The following is a 24,816-nucleotide window of genomic DNA, read 5'->3' as shown; positions in this document are numbered from 1 at the left end:
AGTAATAACTTATTCTTCTTGGGCAGAAGAAAAGATCTGCAGCCTGTACAGTTTCTGTACTAGGTGTCACTGCATAGAGCCTGTGCGGACTGTACAATGTCTTTTCATACACAGAAGAGGAGCAGAGGTTGAAAAGTGATCTGAGAAGGAGGCAGCACCAAGAGTCCATAAAGAGGCAGAAAAAGCTCCTTTCTCCCACCCAAACTCTCAGACCATTGCTCTGAAGGAAATCCCATCAAGCAGACCTTCTCCTTAGCATATACGGAGGCATCGTGCAGTCTATGGTGGCTCTAAGGTGCTTCACTGAGATCTAGAATAGCAGCTGGAAAATCTTCTGGTTCACTCAAGGTCAGGGATCTGCAAGGTACAACATGGAGCAAAACAGAAATGCTAGAGGGCATCACTTTAATGGCATGGTGAGCATTCACTTCTCTAGCAACTGTCTCTAGGTGCTGAGAGGCACTGAGGTTACATCAGGACTGTACCTTCTCTAAGGTATCCTTTGGAGCAGAGATCCTCACACATAATCTCATACCATGTGTAAAATATTGAGTATGAACCTTGGTGACACAGGTCCATGTCCCTGCTCACACCTGAAGCTCACTGACAGCCCAATCCTATGGGCCTTCTGCATCAACTGATCTTGTATACTGCTGATGCAAAAGGCCCTGTGATGGTGGATACATGCCACTGCTGTGTGTGACAGAGCTGCTAGTGGAAACAGCCACACACACCAGACTCAGATGGATGCTCTGCAGATGGATGGAGCAGGCCATGGGCAGGAAAGGGAGGATTGGGTCATTTCAGGGGAGGAACTGGGGAGAGGATGTCAGAGAGGGAGGGGGTAGATCTGGCAGCGGTTGTACATACCAGATCCTGTTTCTGTAACCCTGCCCCAGAATGCTCCCTGGCTCTCCTTGAACTTACACAGGCTTCATATCTGGTGTGGATATAAGGAGGTCCATAGATGGCCAGAAGACCTACATGTAGGTAAGTAAAAAAGATTCTTACTCCAGTTTGTCTTCTGGTCACACTCCCCCCAAAGCAAGCAGCACAGTTGTATGCTACGGCATGGGAGGAGGTAGTATTGTCCTGTAAGACCTCAGCCACCACATTTCCTTAGCTTAATCTTCTTTCAGGTTATCTGAGGTAACACGAGCACATTGAAAAAGTGCTACCAAAATTAACAGCAATTGATGAACTTTGTTTGTCTTGCTGCTCTGGTAGCTTTGAAAACATGTTGTGTTTTTTTTTGCTCACTTCTACAGAAGTCTAATTAACGTGTAGCTTATTAAAGCAAACATTGTGGATTTTTAATTGCCAGAGATCTTTGCATCACCAGCTTCTTTCCATTTGGTGGTTTATTTATTTATTTTTCCCTACAGTTATAATCCAGTGTGGATGACTCTCACAAGCAGTTGTCATAAGAACGGCCAATGGGCTTATCTTCACGTTCTGTCTGATCAGCAGTGTGTTAAAGTATTTTAGTGGGTGTATCACTAGATGGGGCTCTAAACTACATCATCTTACCAAAACGTAGCTTCAAAACATAACACCGTTATCTTGTATTACAAAGCAAATTCCCAGGCAACATGCAACAAATCCTTAGCTTTCAACTTTGTCCAAATCTCCTCCTGACAATTCTCTCCCCTCATGCTATCATTTTGATGGTTAGAACAGTACTTCTAGCCAAAGCCCATTTCCCATAGAAGGAAATCCTAATAAAATCAGATATGGATGTGTGAAACCAGCTGTTAAATGTCTAAAGATTGATCCAGACCAGTAAAATTGTATGTGGGAAGGGGGTAAGCTACAATGTTGTGTGCTCTGAATGAGACAGGCCATTTGTGAGAAAAGAAGAAACAGCTTCACCTTCACAGCATACATCTACTGGGTCTGTGTAATCTCTACAGGAGCCTGAAATTATCCTAGTCCTAGATGGTCCAGTAACCAGTCACAGTCCTCAGATAACCTGTACGTCTGTTTTCATTAATCTACATCCTTCCGCCTGGGCCTTTTCAGTGAGTTGGGAGCAGAAACTAGTTGAGTTATTAGAAGATGTCTAAGATGCACTGCTGTTCTCACATACCCAGTAGATAAATATCTCATCATCAACCATCAACTATGTCAAAGGTTTAACATGAAGAAAAGGTCTAACAAGATCAATAGGTTACAATTGCTCCTATTGACTTAAAACCTTGGAGCAAGCATTATCATTCATCTAGCTTCCTATTACTATACTATATTTAGGGTATATAGATGGCCCTGGAGATGTCAAAAATCAGGTGCTTAAATGATATTTAAGATTAGCCTTGCTTGTAGCCCCTTCACTATTCATTGAAGATTGGTCATAATTCTTTCTCGATAAGTGGTCTACCAAACCAATGGTTATAGCTGGTGTGTAACTCATGGGCACATGTGAACAAACAGACAGACTCATAAACATTCCTGAGCAGTGATAAATATTATGTGCCTATTTGCAAGGCTGCTTGAAAGTATGTTTGAAGCATTTGTTTAGAAAGTATAACTGTGCCAGCTTTTTTAACAGTCTGAGAGGCAGGGTATTGTCTCATGACTAAGAGTGTTAGCTGTGACCTGGGAAGTCCCCAGTTGAATGTCTCAGAATCAGGCATAAACTCACTACGTGTCCTTGGTCTCTGTAAGACTGATATAGGGCCTTTGTAAGGATAACTTAGTGTCCAGAAGAAGTGCTGCTTCCCTTGGACTTGCACCTGCTAAGCCCCCATGGGGAATCAGCCACCCCCATGCATGGCTGCCAGACCCACTACTGGGTCACTTGGGAGCACACCATCAACAAGCTGGCTGCCAACTCCATGTCTAGCACTGCAGCCACTGAACTAGTCACACTCAGATCCTGCAGCTACTTAACCTACTCCAGGACTTCTAACATAGGGTCCCTGCTTGCTTGGGCAATACAAGTAGGGCTTCGCTCTATGATGGAAATTGGGCAGAGTCGCACATGCCCATAAGGCAGGCTCCAGGACAAAAGTTTCAACCAGTGCCAGTGATGTGACTGAAGGGACAGAACTCTGGGGATTAAGGGCCCAATCCTAACCAACTTTCCAATGCTGGTGCAGCTGCAAGCAAAGGGAACAAACATTCCTTTACCTGGAGGAGGCCTCCATGACTGCCCCCCCTTACTGGATGCAGTGCATGCCCTGTTGGCACAGCTGCACCAGCACTGGAAAATTGGATTGGATTTGGCCCTAAGTCGTTATAGTCATAGAGAGGCAGCAGCCCAGCGAAGCAGTCCTGAGGGGCGGGGGGTGGGGAGAGGTAGTAGCAGTAATGGGTGCTGTGTAACTCACTCTGCTCTCAAAACAGCCCTGAGTTATAGGGGAAGTTATGGGAGAAGGTTCACAGAGGAGGTTGGCAGGACCCGACTAGGTGGATGAAGTGGGATGACTGTGAAAACCAACAGGGCAGTTCTGTGAGTACAATATGGGGAGAAGCCCACCCATCCAAATCTGGGCTGGGGTGTGGGAACCGACACTTAGATCATGTATGTGGAGTACTTTGAACACTTTAAATGTGATAGACAGCATTATGGAGGTGGGGGAGGGGTGCCATGGGCGACCAAGTCTAGGACAACCAATAACCCATTCAAAGTTATAAGGAAATGACAGTTGGTGGCAAGCACCATAATAATTGTTTATACATGCTTCTGGCTGTTATTTCATAACAACATTATCAATAACAATAATATGTGAACTTTTATAGCCACCACATGGAACAAACGCTAAAGAAGAGAAGAAGAATATGTGGGCTTTTAGTGATGGGTTTCATGATATATTTGCATTGCTGATAGCTGTCTCAAGCACTCACACTGTAAGGGAAAGGTGAGAGATAAGTAATAGTCCACAACCACAATGTAATGACAATTACAGCAGTAATTAACAGAAACACTGACCGATTGATCTGTGTTTCCTCCTTTTCTGAGACATATACACACACAAAGAGCAAGAGTGGCAATAAAGTATCTTGATTTAGGAGTTAAGAGTGTCTGTGGCTGGAGTAGAGGATAAGGGCTTTCGTTCACACTCCCTCACTTAATATGTTCTTAACCTGATCAAGAATGGACAAACTCTTGTTGATGGGAAGAACCCTCCCACACTGAAACTTCATTCATGGTGGCAAAAGAGACAATAGCACACCACTTAAGCCGAAATTCTACACACACAGGCTTGGCAGCAAGTCCCCTTCAACTCAGTGAGACCTATGTCTGAGCAAGAGCTGTTTGAAATAGGCACTTGTGAAGAAAAATAGAGGAGGCGAGGGTTATCTTAAGATTCTTATGCTGTATCCCACCCTTTTGCTAAAGGGATAGATTCCCTGTAGAGTTTCTCATTGTTTGATATAACAAAACCGAGGGAATTAGTTGTTCTCTTCATAATGGAGATTAGATTACATAATACAACTACTCAGAGACAGATAGCCTGCAGGTGTTTATTAGTGAAAAGAAGACTGATAGCATTATGTAATGATAGGCCATTTTATGAAACTGAAATCCCCCAAGTGCTGTATATTTAATGGAAGGGAAGAACAGAACAGATAGTAAAAACTGCTATTGTGTGTATTTCTGATCAAAATTTGTTCTTCAGTCTCCTTTGATGATAAAGTTTAAAAGACATTCTGGGGGTGGCCTGTTAGTTTGGGGAAGTTGGACATGCCACCTTCCAAAGTTGAAGACTTCTCATCGAAAATGCTCAGGAAGAATCTCCAGCGACTTCCTAATAATTACTGCAGTCACCCGCCTGCAAGTCGACCCCACAGATAAGTCGAGGGCAAGTTTTGAGCCAAAAATCATGGAATTTTCTATGACCCTCAGATAAGTCGGGGGTTAAACCTAGGGGGGTGTCTGACTATAGTTTTGTCTGATTTTACCCGAGGTCAGATCCTGAAAAATAACCTACCACTAATTGTTACCTAAGAACTGTATTCTCTAATTTATTAGAAACACAGTAAAAGATCATAAGATGCATTTTTATTCTTTTTAAAATTCTGGTCTTCACCACCTTTTTGTAAACACTATCAGAGTAAGTGCACTGTAAACAACATACCAGTGGTTCCCAACCTGGTATTCATGTACTCCCAGGGACACTCAACAGGACCTTTAGGGGTACTTGAAAAAGAATGGAATAATGGCAGAAAAAGGCAGGCCGTGCTCCAGAATGCACGGCCTGGAAGGGAAGTAGCTAGTTGGCTGTGAATGCCCTATCAATAGCTAGTTTTGGGTCAACAATTCATGTATGAACCAGTGATGGAAAACCAGCACAGTAAAAAAGCTGAAACATAATATGGAAAGTGATCAATCACCCAGAATTTCTCAGCTCAGCATACTTCTGGTGCAAAACAGTGCAAAGGCAGAGTCTTCAGTTCTCCAAACAGATGAAAAGAGAAAATATGTGATGAATACATGAAGTCTGGGTTTTCATATGGAGGAGGGCTTGTCTTACTAATTACAAACATTTTGCTAATAGGAAGGGTACAATTTATGGAAATGGGCTGCCAAGGGATATGCAAGCGAAAAAGGTTGAACCATGAATCAAATCCACCTTTAAGGTGTCTGGTGTGTTAAGCCAGAAGCTCTACGTACAACATACAACCCATAACACATAACTGGGAGTGTGCAATTCAATTCACAGCAGAGAGATGCAGCTGCATATATTTGCAGCCCTTTTTACTCAGAAGCAGACCCACTGCTTTCCATGGGTGTTATTCTGAAGTAATGGTGCACTGAATTGTAGCCTGGGAAGGAGGGTCCCATCCTGGTGTTTCCAAAAACAGACCTGCTTTGCAAGCATTTGCCAAGCAGAACCAGAACCAGGCTGCAGCAGAAGGAAGGAGATTAAAAGGTGAACTTTGGCTGGAATTTCCCAGTTGCCTTAGGAAGGATCTCTGCCCTGCCTGTCTGCCAGTTGAGAAATGAAACTGTTCAGAGTGGAAAGGTTCTGCCCTCTGATTGACCTGGAGATCAGGCGAAGTGAGAATTGGAGCTGGATTAGTTGGCAAAAATTTCACGTACTATACCTGAGTATCTACAGTAGTTCCCATTTCAAACCATTGCCATTAACCATTAAAGTTTCCACTGAAGAAGCATCAGCTAACCATCCTAAGTTCACTCACAAGGAATTATCTGTTAAAGAAAGATTAGTATGCATGACTCCATGGATATTGGGTGCTGTGATACCCTCTAACCTGGGAAGTAATGAATGACGAGCCACAGCATTGATGTGGTTTTCCTTCAGGTTCTCCAAGTAGTTAACAGGCTATGTTCCCACACTGACTGCACAACAGCCTTCTTTGTGTGGAGGCATGAGTGCACAACCCTAATTCACTGCGTGCATAAGATGATGAGTGAAGTGGATGTTCAATGCAGAGGCCTCTACTTGCTGTGGCCAAATTAATACGCTCTCCCACTTTTATGAGAGAATGTATAAATCAAGTTGCCACATGAAAAATCTGCCTCATATATTGACATACTACCATAAGTATGGAAATTCATGTGTGCTTTTTCTTTGTTAGTATAGTAATCAGCTGGGTAAATGCATGAACTGGCAGTTTCAAAGCTGGTATTCCACACTGAAGCAAACCTTCAGGCATTTTGCCTAACATTCTTTTTGGATACGTGGAAAAATTGCTTGAGACTTCAGCCCAAATCCTAACCAACTTTCCAGCTGTGGCATAGCTGTGCCAATGGGCCATGTGTTGCCTCCTGCAGTTGGGCGGCACTCCCAGAGGCCTCCTCAAAGTAAGGGAATGTTTATTCCCTTACCTTGGAGTGGCATTACCCTTATGTCAGTGCTGGAAAGTTGGTTAGGATTGCACCCTCAGGGTTATAGAATAGTTGGATTAAAAGGAATGGAAATCTCATCATCTAAAATTACCAAGTAAATTAATCCAAGTAAATTAATACCAGGTAAATAATCCAGAGAGGACCGTGAGTGGAAAGGCATGCTTATCTCCTTTGCACTAAGGGGGGAAAATGATGAGTGATCTAATACACCTTTTCCATCTCTAGCTGCTGGCCTGTGACAATGATCATCCCAAAAATAATTTAAAACTTGAATTCATTGCAGCATTAAGCAATTCTGTTCCTTGAACTTCAAGCTGTCAATATTAATATGTGTACACTTGCTGAAAAAAATCAATACATTTCAATTAGAATAACAGCATCCTTCAAAGTAAGCAACAAATCTGAAAATGTGATATAAGAGTCCGTTATCTGCCAGTACCGATGGTCATTTTAACGTGAAGAGGATAACAAAGACCAGAACTTAAGTTTAGAACCACATTACTTGCTATTTCTGAAAAATCAAGGTCAAGCACGGAGGCAGTTTAACTGGGAGCAACAGGACAAGCCTATGCATGTCTACTCAGAAGTAAGCTTCATTTTGTTCAATAGGGTTTGCTCCCAGGAACATGTATATAGGATTGCAGCCCAAGCTGCATTCAACATAGGGGGACATATTTCTGAGTAAATCTGCACAGGACCAAGCTCCATGGATCTCCAGCATATATGTTTGTGTGGAATACGTTTTCTTTCCCCATATCTAATGAGATCTAACATTGGATGGATTGTGCCAAATTGCCTTTCAATACAGCCATAGTTTGGGTATTAGTTTTAGTAGAAGGGAGATTATGTTAAACGTAAAAGCATAAGGACCATTAAGCTGTGGTTGGTTGTTCAGTTATCCTAAAGGGCCCAATTCAGAAACAATATCTACAGAGGCTCAATTTTCAGTGCTTTTGGAAGAAATTCAAATAATCTCTTACAGTGGTATGGGCCATGCAGAAGTCAAGAGGACATCCTTAGTAGAAATTACATCTGCAAATGTATATGTTATAGGATTGCTTGTGCAGTTTTTAAATTGCTTTTACCCATAATTTACTTTCATATTGTTCTATTGGAGCAAAATTATTAGGGCATGTTTAGAAAATTAGCATAGTCAAGCAGTAAAGCTGTTGCTGGACTTTATCACTTCAGGATGACATTGTCCGACCAGTTTTCAATATACAGATAGCTGGGGTACTGCAATATATCCAAAACAGGATCTCTTCATCACAGCATGCTTGAATGCTTACCACTGAAAAGAACAATCTCCCTGTAAGCACAGAATGAGAATATTACGAATAGCGATGACCCAAAATTTGGGACCATATCATGAAAAAATTGAAATGGACCCAATCTTCTGGTAATGGGTTTTCTCTAAAAGGGTTTAACCACTGTCTTGCAATTATAGCTTTCAGTCACATATATATGTTTTTAAATAATTTACCTCTTAAAGAATTCAGAACATAGCCCCCTCCTGAACAATGACTAGTAGTCATTGGCAGTCTTGTCTTCAGTGACCTTGCCTCATGCCCTCTTAAAGCCCCATAAGTTAGTGGCTATCCACGCATCTTGTGGCAGAGAATTCCACAGATCAATTATGCACTATGTTAGAAAGTACTTCCTATTGTCTGTCCAGAATCTCCTGCTAACCTTTTTCACTGGATGGCCTTAGGTTCTCTTATAGGAATAAGAGAGGCAGGAAAATTATCTCTATCCAGTTTCTCTACAATAAACATAAAGTGCTTTGAATTCAATGGAGCCTTCAGAGAACTGTGCTGTTGCTGATTATTTATTTATTATGATATAATTTGCCCAGCCAGGGGAGGGAGCATCTTTCCCATGCCAAGCCAACAGCAGATCTCAGTTCCATTCATGTCATGTGAGACTAGGAATGAAAAAACTGGGGGAAAGTCCAGAAAATGTGGTTTTGGTGTAGAAGAACTTTCAGGAGTCACACTCTGAAAATTTCTGTGGATAGCCAATTTTTTTCTAAGCAATTTCAAAGGAGAATTTTCTCCGCCAACACTAGTAGTTTCAGCTTCACATTCAAATGTGCAAGCTCCCCCACAAGGTTCAAGTAGTACTGACCACATCAGAATTTGTTCTTAGGAAACTCTATGGTCACAACACAAACCTTACCTCCTTTCTTGAGGGCCTATAAAAAAAAATTTATCTCATAAAGCCATGATAGTTAACTGTACAGAAAATTCGAGTCTAGTGAATAACCTGCCAAATAATATTACAACAATTAACATGTGGAAACCTTTTCAAACTAGAGGTTGAACATATTTGATGCTCACCAACCTGCTGCTACCATCAGAAATGGCAGCTGCATAGCTAGAGGACACTGGCAACATCAAGTGGAAATTAATAGCGGTGTCAAAACGTTCTGTACCCGACCTCTCCAGCTCCAAGTCACTGGAGAAATGCAGGACATCAGGATATGAGAGACTAACTTCTACTCAATGCTGCAAAGGAATGGGGGCGCTAGATTCAGATGTGATGGTTTTGGTGGCAGCAGCAGCAGACTTAGAGCCCAACCCTGAGCTTGGTGCTCCGGATTTCAGCCAGAGCGCGCTGTCGCAAACATGCCATAAGGGCTACCGCTGGGCTATTGCCCGTGCTAGCCCAGCACCGGCTGGCACCAGGCTAGTGCTAAGCAGGTGCACAGCCTCTGCTGCTCGGCAGTCTCACAGACCGCCGAGCTGCGGAGAGGAAAGCGGGGGCGGGGGGAGAGGCGAGGAGGAGGTGTGACAGGGAGGGGGGAGGCTGGCGGAGGGCAGGGAGAAGGCATGATGGGGAGGCGGGGTGAGGGCAGGCAGAAGGTGTGTCGGGGGTGGGAGCAGAGAGGCAGGGAGGTGGGTCCGGTGGGGCTCCACTCCACCGGATCCAAAGCGTTCAGGCAGGGCTCGCCGCCTGACACGAACGCTCTTCCCTTAAGTACCCCATTGCGGGGCTGCTTCCTTTACCCAGGAGAAGGGGACAAAAGTCCCCTTCTGCTGAGGTGCCGCCCATGGCTGCCTGAGACACGCAGGATGTGGCAGCAGCTATTCTCGGTGCCGCTGCAGCCGCACGCCTCGGGCAGCTCAGGATTGGGCTGTTAGTAGTGTGTGTCTAGTTTGGCCCTGTGAGGGAGGGCATATGGGAGTCCTATTAAATATGCTGTATTATATGCCTAATAAAGGTTTGTTGAAAAAAAAAATGCTATATATTGCCAGTTTTGGTCTTTCTCAAATAGGTTAAAAAATGATTAATTTTAAAAATCTCCCAAGCGTGTTATTATACAACCTTGCATTATACATAATATACCCTATTCCATGTATCCCTAACTGCTGATTTACTGCATTATAATATACCACACCAAATGGAAAGGCATTCACTTTGTCCTTTGCAGACCATTCTGTTTTCCTCTAGTGACGCCTATCCATTCATTTTGATGAATGGATCCAAAATCTAATTCTTACTCATTGATCGCATGAATATGCAAGCTGCTACTTCCACAATTGAGCAATCCTGAAAAAAATATATAGAATAGCATGGATTCTTCCCCACAAATGAGCTAGGATCCTTTTCTCCGGATTGTTTAATCATTGCACAGTTCTACTCATTATGCCAAGATCAACCGTAGTTGGTCATTAACACCTGGATTCTGTTTGTACTAACATAACTGTTTTAAATAGAGCTCTCCGACAAGTGCTACCTTTATCCCAAGTTAGAGGGATAGTGGCACGAGGGCAAGCCTTCTCTATGGTAGCACCTCAATTATGAAATACCCTTCCAGGGGAATTAAGAACTACCCCCTCCCTCATGGTCTTTCCTGTTTCATCTAGCTTCTGAGTGATGCTTTGTTGTCTGATATCTGAGTATCTATAATAATGCTGTGGTCTAAATAGTTCCCCCTCTCCCATGGTTTTATTGTTCTTATTATGACTTTATTGTTCTAGATGCCTGAGAGGGACACGATTGAGACATATAACGTTATGCAGGGGATGGTTAGAGTGGATAGAGGAATGTTCTTTTCCCACTCACACAACACCAGAAGCAGGGGACATCCATTAAAATTGAGTGTCGGGAGAATTAGGACAGACAAAAGAAAATATTTCTTTACCCAGCGTGTAATTAGTCTGTGGAACTCCTTGTCAGAGAATGTGGTGATGGCATCTGGCCAAGATGCCTTTAAAAGAGGGTGGGACAAATTTCTGGAGGAGAAGTCCATCACATGTTACAAACCATGATGTGTATGTGCAACCTCCTGATTTTAGAAGTAGGCTACCTCAGAATGCCAGATGCAAGGGATGGCCAGGATGCAGGTCTCTTGTTGTCTTGTGTGCTCCCTAAGGTATCTGGTGGGCTATTGTAAGATACAGGAAGCTGGACAAGATGGGCCTTTGACCTGATCCAGCAGGGCCTCCTCTTATGTTCTTATGTTCTACATGGTGTACATTTTAATGTGGTATTTTTAAGCCACCTTGGACATTTGCTTCAACATGAAAAATGCAGGATATAAATCTTTTGAATAAATAATGAATACATACCAACACAATATCATTGCTTTGCTTTCCATCATTTTCGAGCTAACATTCCCAATACTGATTCTCACCCATGACATTAGGAAGTTGTGGGTGAAAAATCAGTACTGGGAATGTTAGCTCAAAAATAGTTTGTATCCGCCTTACTAAGGAGACAGCCAACATAGTCAACAGAGAAAGCAACATCATCTAGTTAGAGATGCCACATCATTCCAGTCAGCATCCAGGCTGTTTAGATGCAAGACTGACGGAGTCTATATATGTTGCAAAACTAACTGCAGTACAATGTAATGAAATAATTGGAAGTACATCAGGGGCTCAATGCGCCTTTACTTGCTGCATTATGACAGAGACCTTAAGTGCACAAAGTGGTATCCTAAGGTCAGTGCCCAAGAAAGGTCAAGGTGGCATTTAAATTTGAAATGTACAATTCTGTTCTGAACATGCATGAAGCCCATTGCATTCCAATATCTTGACATTCAAGGGTAACATTCATGCAATGTAAGAAGTTAACTAAAGTGAAATTTAAAGAGAATGTGGAGGTTGCTTCTTAGGAGAAATATCTGAGGCACTCCAAGTTAAGCCAAAAGAAAACTCGAGAGGGGGGGAGGATCACACATTTGTAATCAGAATACAGATTTGATCACTAAATCCTATCAAGGAATGGCATGGAAATTATAGAGGATAGAAACCAATAATACTAGGAGTAATATGACCACTATTTGAGCAACAATCACACATAGTGTATTACACAGCCTGAGATACCTGTTATTACATACATTTGTTTAGGAATAGGTCTTTTAAAATGTTTTCTAACTACATGGGGGAGGGGAGTTATCTGTTCTGTAGACCTAATCATAATCATTGCAAGCTATCACTCTTCCTTCAGCCTTGCTAGTTTGATCTGCTACTGTATCAGAAATCATACATTTGGATTTATTCATGAAAAGCAAACAGACCACGGTTGACAAAGCCATACCACAGTTCAAAGCTTGGATGAGTGTTAATTCTAAATGGAATAGGTAGTTACATTGATGGCATCACTTTCTGTGCATTTTCCTATTAAAAATGGAATAAATGTTGGCGGTCAGTTTTCCGTTGGCCAGTTTTCATGTAGGTAAACCAAAAGCCAGCTCTGAATTGCTAAAGTTCCAAGGATATTGGGGAGGGGGGTCCAGAAATGTAGTCTATGATTCATTGGGAAGCACACCAGCAGCATTTATCATTCACATCCTGAGATTCAAGAGCATATAAACTTTCAAGGATGGTCAGTCAATGGACAGTATTTATATATTACTTAGAAATCAATTTTGAGATAGAACATCCTGAATGTCCAAATAAGGAACAAGGTGTACAGATGTAAGGTTGGTTATTTCCCAGGCATGTAAAGATTTGATTTATGCCAAAGAGTAGTATCTCATAAAGCTGATCCTTCTAATCTTACTAGGAATATGGGTAGGAGTAAGTACTACTTAATAGTAGTAACAGTACAATCTTATGCAGGCTTAATAAATTCTACTTTCTACTAGTTCTGTACAACTAGTACAGAACGCGGCTGCTCGTGTGGTTGCTGGGGCACATCGGTTTGACTTTGTTGAGCCATTGCTTCGGCGGCTACACTGGCTGCCGGTTCTGTTCCGGGCCCAATGCAAGGTGCTAGTTTTTGACTTTTAAAGCCCTTTATGGCTCGGGTCCAAGGTATTTGAGGGACTGCCTCCTTCCCTACAATCCGGCCCGTGCTCTTAGATCTTCTGGGGGGGCCCTTTTTATTGTGCCGCCACTAAGAGATGTGAGAGGGGCAGCGGCCAGGAAGAGGGCCTTCTCGGTGGTGGCCCCCGAACTGTGGAATACCCTCCCCTTAGAATTGAGAACTGCCCCCTCGTTGTTAACATTTCGGCGTGGACTGAAGACCTTTTTATTTCAAAAAGCTTTTAATTGTTGACAGGCTGGCTGGCGTTCCTGCTTTTTTATATGAGAATCCACGGGGTATGTTTGTTTTTTGAGATTTTTAATTATTGTAAATTGTTTTAATTGTTTTTAATGGTATATTTTAAATTGTTTGTAAGCTGCCTTGTGTGCCCTTTGGGCAAAAAGGCGGGGTATAAATTAATAAAAAAAATATAAAAATAATTAATAATACTTACTTCAGTGGAAAGTACCTCAAATAAGCATGCATACAGATGGAGCCTCATTTTAGAGGTTATAACTTCTTAAGTAATAGACACCACTGTAAATGGTGTGCTGCCGAGCATGAGGGGGTCACCAGCAGAAACGATGTCTTCCCACTTGCCAGTGGCCCACCCAGACTACACTGGAGTAGGTAAGGTGGTGGAGGGGGGAGGTCAAGGGTGGGGAGGGGGAGAAAATTTAATGTTCATGGTGAATACATATATTTAAGAATTTAAATGCTTCTTAAATATTGCGGATCTCCAACACCTAATGTTTATCATATGTTTGGCCACCCTGGCTATATATGAAATCATTGTGCATAATGAAATCATTATACAGATGAGGGGTGCATTTCCTGGGGAGGGTGTGCCTCCAGGAAGAGGAATGAAACTTGGACTTGTGGATCAAGCGTAGGATAAATATTAGTGCTACAGTGTTTTTTTTGTAAAAAAAAAAAAAAAAGGTGCAGGAACTCACAACTTGTTAATCCCCTGTTATTGTTAAAAAGTTAATGTTAATGTTAATGTTAAAAAGTCTCCACATCCCCTTCCCCCAGCTACTTTTTCTACACATGGGGAAAAATACTGTACAGGTGCACTTGTAGCATGTAGTATGTAGTGTGGCACTACTTCGAGGAGAGGAAGCAGTGAATGGATTCTGGAAAATTGCTTACATGAGTTTCATGTAGTAAAATTACTCCAAGCAAGTGTGGGAGTAAGAACAAAAAAGGAATTCGTACATGAGAGGGGTCCTTAGGTGCACATAGAAACAGCTACGTTTGCAAACAAGCGATTAAATATGGTTTAATTCAGGTATCAGAATACTCTGTGTCTTTGGGAAGGCGCTTGGCATGCAATTGTATGTTCTCTGCTGCCCTGAGCAGCTGCTGTGCATTGCTGGAGAGGAGCTGCAAACGCTGGCTGGCGGAGGGCATGCTTGTGGGGGGAGGATGAGGAGGATCTCTGGCAAGGCTGGACAGCATGTTGTACACACGTAGAATCCCTTTTCACCTGCCCTTAGCATGTGAAAACAGGTGCAGATATATATCTCTGCCAGGATTAAGAGCCCAATCCTAGGTATGTCTACTCTGAAGTAAGTCTCATTCTAGTCAAAAGAGCTTACTCCCAGGAAAGTGCCTAGGATTGCAGCCTGAGAGCCCAATCCTATGCATGTCTACTCAGAAGTACGTTCCATTATAGTGCATGGGGCTTATTGTGGTTAGGATGGCAGCCTCAGGGCCCAATCCTGTGCCTATCTACTCAGAAGTCAGTCCCATTAGTCAATGGGGCCTCCTCCCAGGAAAGTGTGGACAGGACTGCAGCCTCAGAGCCCCTCCTCTGCCTGTCTACTCAGAAGTCAGTCCCACCTCTGCCTGTCTACTTAGGCTGCAAGGCTATGACACTTTCCCAGGGGCAGGAGGTCTGGTCTAGAGGGTAGATCCTCCGTCTGCCTGAAGATAACATCCACAAGGTCGCCAGTTCAAGGCCACCGGCACCGTGCGACCTTGAAGCAGCTGACAAGCTGAAGCTGAGCTAGTCCATCTGCTCTGAGCGTGGGAGGATGGAGGCCAGAATGTGAAGCCAGATCAGAATGAAACATCGGAATGTAGTGGTTCTTGAAAGAAAGAACCTTCTTTCAATTGTAAAAATCCCTATTTAATAAGGGATTTAAATAAAGCCTGCCTGTGTAAACCACCTTGAATAAAGTCTTGAATAAAGACCAAGAAAGGCGGTATATAAATACCTGTTGTTGTTGTTGTTGTTGTTGTTGTTGTTGTTGTTATTTCCTGGGAGTAAGCCCCATTGAACACTGTGGAACTTACTTCTGAGTAGACATGCATAGGCTAGGGCTCTCAGGCTGCAAGGCTATGCACCCTTTCCCAGGAGCAAGCCCCATTGAACACAATGGAACTTACTTCTAAGTAGACATGCATAGGCTAGGGCTCTCAGGCTGCAAGGCTATGACACTTTCCACAATTGAACACAATGGAATTTACTTCTGAGTAGACATGCCTAGGCTCGTGCTGCAGATTGGCACGGGGGCTGCACCAGCCAGCTTCCTTCCCCTCCTCCTCCGTCAAGCCAGTACCTGGGTGTTCCGTGGGTGCCGCAGCCCGTCTCCCTGGCTGGCTGTCCGTCCTCCTTCTCGGCGTCGGCGCGTGTCCCCCCGTGCCTTCCACCGGCTTGGAAGTTGCACGGGGAAGCACAGCACAGCGGGAGGGGAGGTGGGCTGGGCTCAGGCGAGAGCTTGGAGATGGGGGCAGGAGGGGGTCATTGTGCGGTCAGACAGGGGCCAGGCGCCCGCCCACCCTGCACCCCCCAGCACCCACCCAGCAAATGCCTCTGTTTTGCTCCCCCCCCTCCTGGAATGCCTTCGAAGGGGAGGGGCCCCTGCAAAAAGGTGCCGGAACTCGGTGTCCCCCCCCGCGTTCCATTAGAAAAAAAGCCCTGCTACGTATATTCCTCAAGCACCGAGAACTGCTATATAACTTAAATAGAAGGTTTCTTCTTCAAAGACTCCCAGAAAGGAAACTGAATATTCCATCAATACATTGCATGCCTTTGTTGACCTGCCCAGATAATCAGGAATGTTTTCCTAACCATTAAAATGGACCTATGTCAAGATCAGCTTAAACCCTTTGCTGCTTGTCCTGTCCTAGGTAAACAAGATATACAATTGTTCTCTCTCTTCTGGTTACAAAATAATTCATGCCATTATCCTTTCCATGCCCCACATTAGCACAAAGTTAAAAAAGAATAATGAGCTTCTTAGTGAAATCAAGGTGTAAAATGAACTGGAAATGCCTATTAATGCAGGACACACTGTATGTCATCCATCACTGTTACAAGAGGTCTTTGGATCAAATAATATGTCTGGTATTTTTTTAAACAACCAGAATAATTTGATGGTCATTAACCATTTTAGATAAAATCCCAACAGCATTCTAGCTAGCAGATTCTATTCTTCATTGATTTCAAGATCCCATCATGTTAATGTATTATTCTGCAAGCTTGAGATGCTTGAAGGAAATCATTCAAAAGCAAGTGAAAACAACAAAAGAATTTTGTGGGGCTTTAAAGAGTAACACATTTATGTTAAGATAAACTTGGCTCTAGTCCATGAAAACATATGTGAAAATAAATATGTTACAGTGCAGCCCTATCCATATCTACTCAGAAGTAAATCACATTGAATTCAATTGGACTTTCTCCCAGGTAAGGGTATATTGGATTACAACCTTAAGGCTGCAATCCTAACCACACTTTCCTGAGAGTAAGCCCCACTGAACAAAACAGGACTTACTTCGGAGTAGACCTGGTTAGGCTTGTGCCCTAAGTCTTTAAGGTGACAATAGGCTCTTTGTTGTTTTTGAAAAACTTTTAATAGTCCACATATATGCTGGGAACCCAGCATTTCATCCTAGAGTATAGTGGTTTCCAAACCACTACATAAGCCATGGCTCTCTGGAAAGCCACAGAAACCAGCCAGGGGAGCCACAGAATCCTCGCAAAAAACCTGCTGCCCTATATAATATATAGGATTGTAGCCCTAGTTACATCCAGTTATGGAAAAGGCTTCAGGAGTCAACATCGAGGCAAAATCCAGAGCCGGAGTCCCTGAGGCAGTTCATGGCTGAACACAGCCACGTTCTGGCAACTCCTGTGACGCCGCTGGAACCAACCGTATTGGCCTCTGCCTTTCCATTGGACCATTTCAGCGACATGGAGAGGGGGGATTTGCTGCATGGGTAACAGCCTATTCTCCATACCTACTTTACCCAGGCTTCACGCACTGGAGAGGACACTCTGTTCCAGAACCACTTTTCAGAGCGCGATACCATAGTCTTCCAAGACTGAAGGATGCCAACAGCCCTAGTGAGGAGCTGCAGCTAATGGCCCAGTCGGTCATGGGAGCCACCAGTCAAAAAAGTTTGAAGACCACTGCTGTGAACCCAGTATTTTCCATGCAGTTGCCACTCACAATGTAGCTCCATTGGTTGGAATACCGAAAATACTTCGTTTCTTTTTTCCTGTGTTTTGCCTGTACTGGAATTCAAAATGAATTGGGGGCTTCCTCCCCAGCAAAACATCTGTGAATGTTCATAGGAAGCTAACAGAACAAGTAATGCAAGTTTTGGCCACTCTGCTTTTGATTATTTTTTTCTTAATGTAGAATGTGGGTGCAACAAAACCATAGAGGGAGGGGGGGTTAATACTTTGCCTCCACAGTGGATCCTGTCTGGCTCATGCCACCCCCATGAATTGTATCTAGTAGGTTTTCTCCTTCTGGAAATAGCACACAGGGGAGCACAGGTCCAGTTGAAACCATGCCAGGGACAAAGTACTAACAGTCCCCTGCCCCCTATTGTGGCTTTGCTGTGCCCTGCATCCTAAAACAAGTAAACAAAATAAAAGCTACCAAAATACTCATTACATGTAAGTGTAGTTTGGTAGAGGCCTCTGCCTCTAAAAGAGGATTAGATGAATTAATGGAGGACAAGTCTATCAATAGCTACTAATCATGATGGTGATGCACTACCTTGGGGTGGTTCAGAAAGCAACATACATCTATGCAGTTGCAGGGGTGCAATGGAGAGAGATAAGCGTGTCTTTCTCTTCTGCTTGTGGGCTCCCCAGAGTCATCAGGTTGGCCATTGTGAGAAACAGAATGCTGAACTAGAGGTGCCTTGGGCCTGATCCAACAGGAATTTTCTTATCCTATGTATATAGCACATTGGATGGGGGGGGCAGGGAGAGAGAGAACTCTGTTGGAAAATAAGAAAAGCAAGGGGGAGTTTAGTGACTAGAGTGAACACAAATCAGTCCAGGATCATTAGAGCGATTACCCTGAGCCTCCAAACATCACAACAGGGACTTCATCTTCTCGTCAAGCATACATACCATGTTTCATTTATTTTGCACTCTCTAGGTTTTGAAGGCGGTCCTGGAAGAGAGATGGGGCAGAGGACAGATGGAAACAGGCTGCAGATGGGTGCAACAAGATCACTTGGGCTACAATGTGAACACAAGGTTAAGCAAGAGAACCATTTTTGATTAGCTTCTTTCCCAAATGCTATAAAAGCTCTTGACACTTTACCGCACACAGAAAACTCTACTTTGGTTTCCCAGAAGTCTCAAAATGAAGAACTGCAACAGGACTGCATGGTAACAAAAGCACAGTGGCTGCACCTCAAACCAATAAACCCCTTGCCCATCACTCAGGAAAGAAAAGAAGATATGGGCTGAGCATTTCAAGAGCATAAGAAACTTCCAGTGAGTGACTGATGTCTTTTCAACTTACGCGTTTACAACAGAAAGTCAGTTTCAGTTCTGTATGGAGGAAAATGCTTACTGGATAATAAATCTCATTTATACAAGATAAGAACCTTCTCTAGGAAATTATTTCTTAAAGTTGACTACAGCCTTAGCATATCTCAAAACGTCAGCATGGTTGTCTGGAAAACTACTGCTCATGTTATTGAGGTGGTATTGCAAGTGAAAAATCTGCTCTTTGCTATCTGTTTATTGAAGACAATTGATCACACCATTCAAAAAATATTATGCTTTCCAACCCTTTGGCTGATGTTGTCATAGAATTACTGCTACACAAAGCATGTACATTTAATTATTTAGATCGGGGTGTCAAACTCATTCCATACAGCAGGCCGAATAGCATTTATGATGCCTGCTGAGGGCCGGAAGTGATGACATTTGGCAAGAAATTATGTCATTAAATAGGTCATAACCAGAAATAAGCACCTTTTTCTCACTCAGGAACACATTAGCTGCAAATGGCAGAAGATAAGACACACAAATTGTGATCATATTTCAAGATATAGCACAGCTCAATTATCATGTGAGCCACCCTTTCAGCAGTAACAGCAGCTGAGAGCCTGATAAAAAACTTCCATGGGCTGCATTCGGCCCCCGGGCCTTATGTTTGACACCCCTGATTTAGATCGTTACCCCAATCCATTCCAATGGTTCAGAGGAGATTACAAAAAGCAACAACCATCCCAAAACAACCATATCTCCTAAATCTTTTTAAATGAGTAACACTTAAACTGTGCATTTAAGCCTACAAATACAAAAGTTTCTAAATGTTACTGTAGTCATGGGATCCTCCTCCCACTATGGGGCAGCTCTACATTGAAGAGTCCCTCAAACTCCACCTCTTCCAAAGAGAAGTCCAGCCTTCTCAAGTACTTTGCAATTACAGGTGGGGCCTTGATATTCACAGGGGATCTGTTCATGGACCCCCTCTCCTGTGGATACAGAAAATAATGGATAAGCAAATCCACTATTTTTGGCCCCTTATGCCCTCCATAAAAGACAGCTTCCCCAGGCCTCAGAATGCCTTAAAAGGCATTAAAACAGTGGCTTTTTTTTTTTTTTTTGCCTCTGCAGACCATTCTGAAGCCCACAGAGTCAGCAGGCGAAATAGAGGACCCGCATTGAGCCAGATCAGCAGATGCAGGATACACAGATACAAAGTCCCCACCTGTAGTCTTTTATTTATAGTTCTGTTTTTAAGTTGGAATTGCAGTCCCTTTTCAGGGATGTCTCTTGTTTCCTTCTTTTTACCATCTATGAGTACCCAATCCTAAATACTGCTCCTGTCTCTGGGGTTATGCAGAAGCCCACAACCCAGAACATGCACCCAAAATGTCCCTTCCAGAATATAAGAAATTAATGTATAGCCTTTCAGCTGAAGACTGGATGTCTAGGAGTTAAGATTGGAATTACAGTTAAAGGGACGCAGAAAAAAATGTATGCGTTCCAAGCATTGCACAAAATGGGGAGAAAAATTATTCCATGAAATTCAATTTAGATTTATAAGAGGTTTTTCTATGAAAGTGGCCATGAAAATAGCTATCTACATTTCTAAACAGTGAGACAACATCAGCAGGTCTGTGGTTATGACATATACCATTTGAAATAAGCAGTGCACATTAACCTAAATGTGATTGCAGAAAAGCCCCGAGTGCTAACAGTCTTATTTATCTAGATTCTAGGATGTACAAATCTAAGGTCATCTCAAATTATACAGTTTGTGAAGTAAGCCAGGCTTTCAGAAGGAGCCATGGGGCTTACAGGGAAAACAATAGTGTACTAGAAACTGGGCAGCAAAACCAGCAAAACCCAATAGCAAAGTGGCACGGGAGTGTAGGAAGAAGCAGGCGATCCCAAACAGAGCCAAAGAAGCAGTCACAGGCTTGTTTGTTGCAGAAGCAGGTATTGGTAAAGGAGCAGGCAGAAGAGTAGTCAGTCATACAGTCCAGAAGTCAGGGATACAGCAGGTCACAGTCACGAGAAGGCATTCCAAATCAGCACACAAACCAACAGCACACAGAAACTCCACCACAACAACCCACACCTTGGTGTCTGTGCTTGCTCCATATATACCAGGGTCAGCCAATCAGAGTAGGGCAACCTCATTGTCACAAGACAGTCTTGTGACCCACTCTGATTGACTCTCCAGTGGCGCATTGCACCACTCTACCATAGCCTATGTGACTCTGCACTCATCTCTCCCCAACTCACGTGGCTCCCACCTGTAACAGGTGCAGCTGATTGCTAATCAGCATACAGTACTGCTGTTCCTTTAAGTATATTTCACACCAGGCCTGGACATCAAGGCCCCTCCTGCCACATCCTGGCTTATAACAATTCAGTGCCTGGGGTGCCAAAGGCCTGACAAGCCGCATCTAGTTACCCAATATTTTGGTCCCCACAGATGTTCAGAGTTCACTAAAGACTGGGGGGGGGGGCTGTGCAGGTTTTAGTTCTGAGTATAAAATAAAGCTTAATCTTGGGTGGATACACATACTACAGACCACCCCAAAGGAATGGATAGAAACAAATTGAGGAAGCAGTCCAACATAGGTTTTACAGAAGAACTGTTCTTTACTGAGTCAGACCCTTCTATCTAACATGGTACTGTCTTCACAGTTGAACAGGGAGAGTCTAGGACAGTGATTTTCAACCTTTCTCTTCTCATGCCACACTGAAAAAGCTCTAAAATTTTCCAGGCAAACCATCAGTTTTTTTGACAATTGATAAGGTACACCACACTGCTGGTGAGGGGCTCAAATACCCCAATGGCCCTACTAATAAACCGGGATGGGAAAACCCAGCGTGGCTTGGCTCGAGCTGAGTCTGGAGTCACTGCCCCCTCCCGTGACTTGACTCGAAAACAAGGCATAACGGGCACTTTCTGAGTCGCCAAGTTGCCCTTTTGCAACTCGAAAGGACTCGAGTCGCCCCTTTAAAAAGCCCGCCGTGGAAAAAAAGGGCTGCTGCCGGGGAGTGTGTGCATCAGAGTTCACTGTAAACACTCCCCTGATGTCCCCACCCATCTGTAAACAGGGAACACATGAGAGCAGGGAAGGAAGTGGCAAGAGGGAGGAGGGTCACATGCAGCAGCTGGGAGGCTTACCAGGATGACCAAATCCTTGGCAGCTCTACTCAGAAGTAGTCCCACTGCAGCTTGCCATTCAATGTGCTGGCAACCGGGCTAGCAGTCTTGCAACACTGACTGGCAGCACCAGAGCAAGGGATACCGTTGTGGGAATTCTGGCAGAATCTAGGCACTTCTGCCTGGATCTCTCCGGCTCTTGCTGGTGGATCGCACATTCCTCCAGCAGAGAATTTAGATAGGATTGGGCTGCAATTTCCACTATTTAAAGTGACTTTTATTTATTAGTACCACTGATTTTTATAAAAATTGATATAGTTTACATATATTGCATGCCTATAAATATCCACATATCTGTGTCTTTGTAATCTTGACTTTAAATATTATAAGTACTATAATAAAAACGAAGGGAAAAGAACTAAGATTTTAATTATATAATAATTTCAAATTAAATTGACATATTAAATTGACGTCAAAAATTAATTTCATTTAGAATGTAATAGACTTCATAGTACAGTAGTCAATTATGCACTACTCTATTTTATTAAGATAGTAATTAAATACAAAATTATACTAATAAGCTTTTTTTAAAAAAAATCACATAACCTAGATCATTTCAAATAATTTTTTTAAAAATCTATCAAATAAAATTTGTCAAACATTTTCTTGAAGACAACCCAAGGTTTATGCAATTATTTGTCACCATCTGAACAATTTTATTATGTTGCACTATAATATGCAACATAATATGCATAATATGCACCATCTGAACAATTTTATTATGTTGCACATATAAATATATATGTGTGCCCGTTGGGCAAAAAGTCGGGGTATAAATTAATAAAATAATAATAAATAAAATAATAATGACTCTGTTTTAGGCTGCGATTTTATTAATGCGTACTTGGACAAGCCCCACTGACTGCAACTGGCTCTTCCTTCTGAATAGGCATGCATTTGTTTTGCACTGCACATCTATTAAATGTTGCTGTGCAACATTTGTGTGCAAATGCAGGCTGTGTTCTTTTTTCCTGGTTGCTTGGCAACCCTAATGATTAGCAGAGCCTGGAAAGCTTGTAAGACCATCCTGCATGTATCTACTTATCAAACTTCCTGGGGACACAGAACCCTGGCTTCTTAAGAGTCACTGGACCCTGATGTCTGAAACTTGATGGATAATACCCGGCATGTTGAATTCATCTCCAAAGCAGTAGTGTTGCTAGAGGGAGGCAAAATGGTACCCACTGCAAACACTGCAACTCACAGAGTAAGTAACCCCTCCCACTCGCCATCGGAGCCACTCCAGGTAGCAACAGCTACTCACAGGAGACACTGTTTCGTAAGGCGAGCCATTGTGTTGCCATTGCTACCCAATTGTGGCTCTGATTGTGAATGGGAGGGGCTGCTTACACAGCGCATTGCGGTACCTGCAGTACTTACCATCTTGCCCTCCTCTAGTTATGCAGCTGCTACAAAGCAAGTGGATAGCCATTGCAGAGCAGTAAAACTGAAATAATTTGTGGTCTGCATCTGCAGCCATAAAACAGTCACACAACTGCACTCAAATCAGCTATAGCTTTGTAATTGCTTTCATATACATGCCAAGGAAAAATGTCCTCGCAGTGTGGTTGTGAGACTTGATGGGGCGTTTCCAGTACTGAAGAGAATATGACTTTCTCTGTTTCCATGGAACTCTGTGCCTTACTTAGGCCTGACTGACAAGGCTGCAGCACAATCAGCCGCACCTTAAGATAAGGAGTGGCTAAAAGTGGAATGGAGATCCAACACTGGCCAATGGCAGCTCAAGGATCTGCCAACCCCCAAGACAGAGTTAAAACAAAGAGCGGAGAGGTAAAGACCAACAGAGTCACTCTCAGAGAAGGGCATCAGCCCTGCTCTCTCAAGAAGATAGTAATGTGCCTGCATATCCCACTAAAGCAGTGGTTCCCAAATTGGTGGGTTGCTTCTAACAGCTTCAAACTTCTGTTAAAAGAGGAAAAAAGCCACTTCCAGGTTCACGATTAAAACAGGAAGTTGTTGTTGTTTTTAACAGCAGTTTGGAGCTGCTAGGAGGCCTGCAGAAGGAGTCGTGGGCTCCCCAGACCCTCCAGAGAGCCTAAGAGACCCCCAGGTAAGTTTAAGAAACCCTTCCATCCCTGGCAGCAGCATGATCATTCTGATTATGTTACTGCCCCCTCCATTTCCTGTCCCCTCCCCTGCAAATTCTTACAGGGTTCCCAAAGTCCAAGTAGGACTTTCTGAAAGAAAGAACTTATTTCAGTAGGACTTTGGGAACCACTACACTAAAGACATAAGACAAGAGGTTGTGGGTTTTAAATGGCCGCCGTTTATTAATAATAAAATCAATCTGCAATGGCAACAGTTCCCAAACTCGCTTAGAGTTTAGGAACCACTGTAAGTCATTGCAGGAGGTGGGGGCAAAGGAAGCAATGCGATAGCCAGGATAGTGCTGTTGCCAGGGTCAAAAGGGTGTTTTTGTACTTACAAAGGGCAGTGCTGGCAGTGTCCTGATAAGTTAAAACAAAAACAAAAACCCTTTTGTCCCTGGCAGTGGCACAATCCCAGCGATCATGTCACAGCCTTCACAATCGCCCTGCCCCTTAAGGGGGCAGAGACAGGATTTCCCTGGCTGGGGCATCACAATGCCCCAGATTGGGAACCTCTGTGCAGTGGGAACTATCTAACCTAAATGTCTGTCTAACCTAAACTAGGACTAGGCTGCAAGTTCCATTGTTGTAAATGGGTATAAGATGGTGTGCTGTGTGTGCCACCAGCACCACTTTGAGTTCTGCTGCCTCAAACAATGGTGGTCCTAAAGGTCTT

This window comes from Tiliqua scincoides, chromosome 3 (genome assembly GCF_035046505.1).
Source record: "Tiliqua scincoides isolate rTilSci1 chromosome 3, rTilSci1.hap2, whole genome shotgun sequence".
In the NCBI taxonomy this organism is placed as follows: Eukaryota; Metazoa; Chordata; class Lepidosauria; order Squamata; family Scincidae; genus Tiliqua; species Tiliqua scincoides.
This window is presented reverse-complemented; position numbering follows the sequence as displayed.